This window comes from Cetorhinus maximus, chromosome 8, assembly GCF_964194155.1.
Source record: "Cetorhinus maximus chromosome 8, sCetMax3.hap1.1, whole genome shotgun sequence".
Taxonomy (NCBI): domain Eukaryota; kingdom Metazoa; phylum Chordata; class Chondrichthyes; order Lamniformes; family Cetorhinidae; genus Cetorhinus; species Cetorhinus maximus.
The window spans coordinates 122811329-122818301 of record NC_135886.1 but is presented as its reverse complement, the minus strand read 5'-3'; the positions used below and the strand labels follow the sequence as shown (position 1 = coordinate 122818301).

Here is a 6973-nt window from a genome sequence, read left to right as displayed (position 1 = left end):
ACCACCCCACTAACATGCCCCTCCGCCTTCAGAGACTCCATTTAGGTCTTCTCCCTAAGCTGCTTGTCCTCAGTACTTCTGAGAAAAGATGTGCTTAAAACATACAAAGGGCTTGTTTGTCATGTGACTTTCCTTCTCCAACTGCCAGCAGGATTTTTTAAAAATGCCATTGTCCATGTGACTTGATTAGGAAGCTAACTTTAGCCAGGCTCCCATTATCCCAATTGATTAGCCTTAATGATCCATCTCCAACAGTTGAATACCTCAGGTGGTTGCCATAGATGCCTTGCTAATGAAACAGGAGATGCAAGTCCTTCACGCGCCCCTGAAGTCATTGTCTTTGATGGGTTTTGCAGACAGACTGACTTCATCCCAATGTATTAGAATGTGGAAAATATATTGATGCAAATTGTGGTTAGCCACCTTGGGCTGTTAGTTCAAGGCACTTTAGTCTCTGTGTTTTTAAAAAGCTTGTTTTTAAAGGCTCAATTCAGGCTTCCAGCTGGTGGATTAAAAATTATTTGGCATAAAGCACATCTTCATGACACAATAAAGTGTCATGTATCTGAGTTTCCTAGAGAGGGGTAAGATCAAAGCAACACGAGTGTGAATCATTGTGTAATTTTAGAACAAAAATTCTATTTGGGCGGCAACAAATAAATCACATGCACTTACTCCCATCTTCATTCAGTAATTTCTAAGTCCACCAGTGCTGCATTTTGCTGCATTTTAGATATTCTCACTCTGCAGTAAAATTGATGGAATGCCAAGTCCAAGAACTCCTAATAGGCCACATTTCACTGCACTTTCAATGTAAATCCTTACTTTTACTTGTTGTAAGATCTATACAGTCAAGGCTATTTCTGAGCTAGCAACATCTGGGCAGTAATAGCTTTTGTCATATGGGTGGGCATATTCCAGGCTTAATATAAATTAATTCATCTAGATAAATGGCCTTGCTTCATAAAGGTCATTGTATATACTGACATTTTGTACAATCCTTGATGCAGAAGGGAAAAATAGGTTGGTCAGAACCAGAGATGCTAGGCCTAGAGTGTGGGATTAATTTTTTGGAAGCAATTTTCCAGACCTCAGGATGACTATTTTTCTATTTTCTACACTTTTTAAAAGCATAGACATTGAACTTTTGTTCCAGTCTGTGTACAAGCTCCTAATTTCTATTTTCAGGGGTTCACGTTGTATTTGATTAATTCAGGAATGTAGCGCCCTCTAGGCTTAGTGCACATTACAGCATCAAAAACATTCTTCAACTGTATCATCTAAAAATGCCTTTGAAGCCTTAATGGGCACAAAAATACATAATAAACATTACATAGCAATGGAGGGGAACGTCTGACGGGATGTAAAAAGAAGAGATTGGATGATGGCAATTTCCACAAACTCAAGCAGAAATATGCGAAATGTGTTGGGGTTGGTGGCCAACAGCACAGTTACGCAGGTTTTAAAGAGTGAGAACGGTGGTAAACTGAAACCATCTACAAAGGGATTCTAGAGAATGAAAGTGAAGGCTCTGCCTCGTTAGAGGAAGGGGAGACACACAATAAAGACCAGGTTACAAAAACAAAAAATGCTGGAAAAACTCAGCAGGTCTGACAGCATCTGTGGAGAGAAAGACAGAGTTAACGTTTCGAGTCCGTATGTCTCTTCTTCAGAGCTGAAGGGAAGTAGAAATGTGGTGAAATATATACTGTTTAAGGGAGCGGCAGAACAGGTGAATCTGGACGGAAGGCCAACGATAGGTGGAGGCAAAGGAGAAATTGCGAAAGATGCTATAAACAAAAGGTCAAAGGGTTGTTAATATTGGTGGTTCTGACTAAAGGAGGTGCCAACGGTGACATTAAGAGTGGAAAGCAGAATGTGATAATGGCCGGACTAGTGTAAACACTCTGGAAAGTGACAGATGGCCTTAGTGGGGGTGGGGTGGGGCGGGGACACTGGTGGGAAAAAAGATCGAAGAGGCTAGAAGCTGGGGATAAAACAATGAATAAAATGGAAATAAATTAAAAATAATAATAACAGTGAAAATAAGTGGGAAAAATAAATTGAATAAATGTTTAAAAATTTAAAAATAAAAAATAAAAATGAATAAAAGGGGGTGGGTGAAATCAGAAAGGGGTGGGGATGGAGGACAGAGTTCATGGTCTGAAGTTGTTGGACTCAATGTTAAATCTGGAAGGCTGTAAAGTGCCTAATCAGAAGATGAGGTGCTGTTCCTCCAGTTTGCATTGAGCTTAGCTGGAATATTGCAGCAAGCCAAGGACGGACATGTGGGCATGAAAGCAGGGTTGACTCAAAAAAGTGGACAATGCACTGAGAGGTGCAGCTGGAAAAATATACAGCAGTAGAATGTGGCACTTTTGTGTGTCTTAACCGGAATGAGGATGTCAGTATGAAAGGTCAGAGGCATGGGCCCATATGCTTAAACTGTACAGTGCTTTGATCAGACCATACCATCAGTGCACAGTTCTGATCAATGATACCCAAGGCAGATATTCAAGCTTTAAGTACAGTGGGACTGTTTACCACTGTCAGAGGACTGATTTTGAGGAAAGACATGAAACATTTTAAGCACGAAATGAAGTGACTGAGTGGAGACCTCATAGATATAGAATAACATCTACTTCTCTTAATGCTCCTTATATACAGAGATTTCTTAGAGCACTTCATAACCCAGAAAAAAAGTGGATGCTGAGCAGTTGGTAGGAAATAGTAGAATGGAAAGCTTAGTAAATTGAGGCACGATTGAAGAAGAGGGTTTTGAAGGTGGGAAGAAAAATAGAGGGAAATAAAAAGGAGTAAATTCAGCAAATTAAATAGTAGGACCAGGGTTTACAGCTTCAACATCAGCATTATATTTGACCTGAGCTGAACTTCTGACCCTGTACCCTCTCCATCACAAAGATCACCTGCTTCCACCTCTGTAATACAATATCTTAAGATATTACAGGGAAAAGCTCAGTTGTAAAAAATTGTTTCCACCTTGCCTCAGCATATCTAACGGTGAAACCCTTATTCTTGCTCTTGTTACCTCCATATATTCTTTTGGTTGGTATCCTATCTTCCACCTTCAAAACTGCTGCCCACACCCTAACTTGCACCAAGTTCCTCTTACCCATCACCCGTGTGTTCACTGACCTACTTGGGCTCCTGGTCCACCAACACCTTGATTTTAAAATATTCTTATCCTCATGTTCAAATCGCCCCATGGTCATCCTATCCCTATCTTTGTAACATCCTCCAATCCTCCAAGAACTCCATGCTCCTCCAACTCTGATCCTGTTCATCTCCTATGGCCTCAGCATTGACACCTGTGTTTTCAGCGCTACAGGTCCTAAACTCTGAAATTCCCACCCTAAGTCTCTCTGCTTCTTCATCTTTCTCCCACCTTTGATCTTTCTTAAAACCTACACCTCCATCAAAGTTTTACTTACTCATCCCAATTCCTCCTCATTAAGGCTTGGTATCAGGTTATGTCTGATTACATTCCTATGTAGCGCCTTGGAACATTTTCCCATGTTAAAGGCGCTATATAAAGTTCTTGTTATACGATTCAAGGCTGCTACTGTGCTGCTTCTGACATAAGAAATTGGATTGTGTGAATTATAATCCCTGACAGAGTTAATGAGTGTGAACAGAAGTCATCATTGTGATGAAGGATCACACTTTTTTTTTGAAAAATATACTTTATTCATAAAATATCTGGAAGAACATTTCAAACCATTTCAAAATCACCATAAGTACAATCAGATTCAACTTTTACACATGTATCACAAGGACTCTGTGCTCTATGGGCTGTTCCCAGGGACACACACCGAGACAAACATCAACTGCAGCTGGAGGATCATCAACTCGGTGAAAGACGCTCTTTGGTCTGCCTGAAACTTGTTGGTCTTCCAGCGCAAAGAGTTGTCCCCGACCGAGTGTTGCAGACTGGCACATTCCAAAGTCCAGGACTACGTGCTGAGGGACGCACTAAAGCTTGGGGCAGCCACCACAAAGGCGCAATGGGGAAAGGTCGCTGTCTAAGATCTTTCTGCCACAGTGCACCAAGGGGCTGGGAACTGTTGAGAGCCCTTCAGACTGTACAGCTCAAAATGAATGTATGCATTGAATGCTAATTGTATTATAATTGTATTGAAGCACCTCAGAGTGCAACATGATGTTGATAACTCCAATCCCATTGTCTGATTGTCTGCATTGACCATATTGAAATGATTGTAATATTCATTGATTGTATTGATGCACCTTGTGATACATGTGTGATGAAGGATCACACATCTGAAATGGTAACTTGTTGTGCTCTGTTATGATACGCTCACATTCCACATGTTTATCACGGGTGTCGAGACAAAACCACTTCACACTTGTGCTAAACTTGAAATGTAAATCAGGTGTAATGACCTGAGCTTACATCTCTCCCGGAGTTTAATTCCACTTTTTCCTGACGTGTTCTAGACCTTTATATTGGATTTGGGCTGCATTCACACTGTAACTGCTACTTCCGCCAGTCACCAGTGGTATAAAGGCAACTTCAGCTTTCTGCCACAGTGCACCGAGAGACTGGGAACTGTTTAGAGCCCCTCGGGCTGTACAGCTCAGAATGAAAGGCTGTAAATGATTGTAATATTGTTTGTACTGATGCACCTGGTGATACATTTTGTAAAAGTTTAACCCGGATTGTACCCTTGTAATGGTGTTTTTGAAATGGTTTGGAATGTGATTGAAGATATTTTATGAATAAAGTATATTTTTGCAAAAAAAAACTTCAGATGTTAATAAACTTGATGTTCATTTTGGGAAAACTGACCCAATTTTACACATGGATGTGGATGTTATGAAGCAAAGTTAATGAGCCTTAGTTTCCTCTTATATCTTTTAACATGCTCCTTATTGTGAAGTTAATGAATTGTTTCAGTAACAAGTTTGATGAACTACAATGTGGATAGGATATGCGCAGAACAAATTACGACATCACGAAAGAAGAAAAAAAAATCTCAACTGTAAAAAATTCGGCAGATCTGCATCCGATCCGAAGTTGCCGCCTTGAAACGTTCGCCCCATATTTCTCAACAGATGCTGCCTGTGCTCGTGAAGTGTTCCCTGAAATTACAAAAACAAAAGGACTATTATCTGTACCGTGCGTCTTAAAACGGAGGAAAATGCAAATTAAACATGCATTCGAGAAAAAGAGCTGATGTAGGTTACATCAAAATCCACGCAGTAACAATTTAAGGGGCTTCCAGGACATTAAACTGATAACAAAAAAGTGGTAAACCACATGCTCGTGTGACAGCGTCTGTAACCACAAAGTGCCGCCCCGAGCTTTATTGTGCAAATTTCTTACTATTTTATTAATACACATTAATAGTTCATTGTTGCGTGCAATTTTATAAGAACGCGTTAAATTCGGATTGCACGCTAAGGTTATCATAGAATCAAATCTCAGAACCACAGAAGGAGGTCCCAGTACAGTCACTGAGGCCAATTTTCCAGAACAATCACTGCAATATAACAATAGAATGACAAATCCCCAGTGCAACCAATGGAGAGTTTACAGTGGGTGGCTTGGAATATGTTGGCCGAGGGGTAATGTTCTCGCTTAACGTGTGAGAGTCTCTGGGTTCAAATCCTGGACAGCATACCGCTTTTTTTTTAAAAAAAAGACACGTAAAATTTTACAAAAATCGGTAAGGGGTCTTGAAACTGAGTACCCCGGGTGTTTAATTTCAAAACATGGGGCTCGTCCGGGATTTGAACCCGGGACCTCTCGGACCCAAACCGAGAATCATGCCCCTAGACCAACGAGCCGACCTGTGAAGCTCTGTGCAGTGCTAAAGTTAACGGTACTAAACTGTCAACAGAAGCTTATTGTGCTGCATGTTTGAAAGAAACGGATGAACGTGGTCAGTGATTATGTGAAAGGACATCGCAGCTTTGCAGAGCTCACCGTCTAGGTCCGCAAATGAAAGCTGGACACCTATTTCCGGGCTAGGGCTCAATGTTGCATTTTTAATAATAGTATAAACTCCATCTATGCAGCACTATCAATCCCAGGGAGACTATGAATGATACGGCGCTGTCGTCCCCATCATACAGAGGGAGACAGACACCCAGTTGAAAAAAAAAATTGCTTGGGGGTTGGACTTGTACCCAGCATCCGGTTACTGGGAGCTAACATTACTGCTGGACCTGTCCTGCAGTATGAACAAGGACGTGTTTCAAAACACCGAAGGCAGAGAGCTTCTGCAGTGAGGGTACGGTCCAGGTTCACAGGGATGATTAAGAATGCAGCATAGCACATTGCTCTTTACACCACACAATGTGCACGAATTCAAGGCAATCTACTAATGTGGGAATGATCAAATCACAATCCAAGCATTTTAATAAACTTAAGTTAATTTACACACATTGGGGGGGAAGAACTAGGTATTCTTTAACAGTTTAAATGTTAAAAAACCTTGCTTGGGGGAGGTCAGTTAATCCTCCCTGCCAACATCAGCCAATACCTCTCAGTGAACTAACTGCATTCAATGAATGATAATGAGAAAACGGTATAAAGAAATTGCAGACGGACTAGCAGCACAAGATAATACTAAAAGTGAAATAAGGGAGGAATTCATTCATCGCATTGGCTCGTTGGTCTAGGGGTATGATTCTCGCTTAGGGTGCGAGAGGTCCCGGGTTCAAATCCCGGACGAGCCCTGTTTTGATTCCCTTTATTATGTATCGAGCCAAACAAGGAAAGCAGCACTGCTGAATCTAGTTCTGGGGGATTAAGTGGAGCACATATCAGTAGAAGAGCAATGGGAAATACAGCCTTAGATTATTATGGAAAAGGACAAAGTTCAGTTGAACTTAAAAACATTCAAGCGGAAGGAGGCTGATTTCAATTAAATTGAATTCACCTAGGGAACATAGCAAACAATAAGGTGGTCAGTAGCAGATTTCAGAT

At 41.0% G+C, this 6973-nt stretch overlaps 2 non-coding genes across 2 annotated transcripts; one reads left to right on the top strand and one right to left on the bottom strand.

Moving 5' to 3' along the window:
• Positions 1-5757: 5757 nt before the first annotated feature.
• trnap-ugg (transfer RNA proline (anticodon UGG)) lies at positions 5758-5829 on the bottom strand. Its single transcript has one exon. It is a non-coding gene; the product is annotated as a tRNA-Pro (tRNA).
• An 822-nt stretch (positions 5830-6651) lies between these two features.
• trnap-agg (transfer RNA proline (anticodon AGG)) lies at positions 6652-6723 on the top strand. The gene has a single exon. It is a non-coding gene; the product is annotated as a tRNA-Pro (tRNA).
• The last annotated feature ends 250 nt before the right edge of the window (positions 6724-6973 follow it).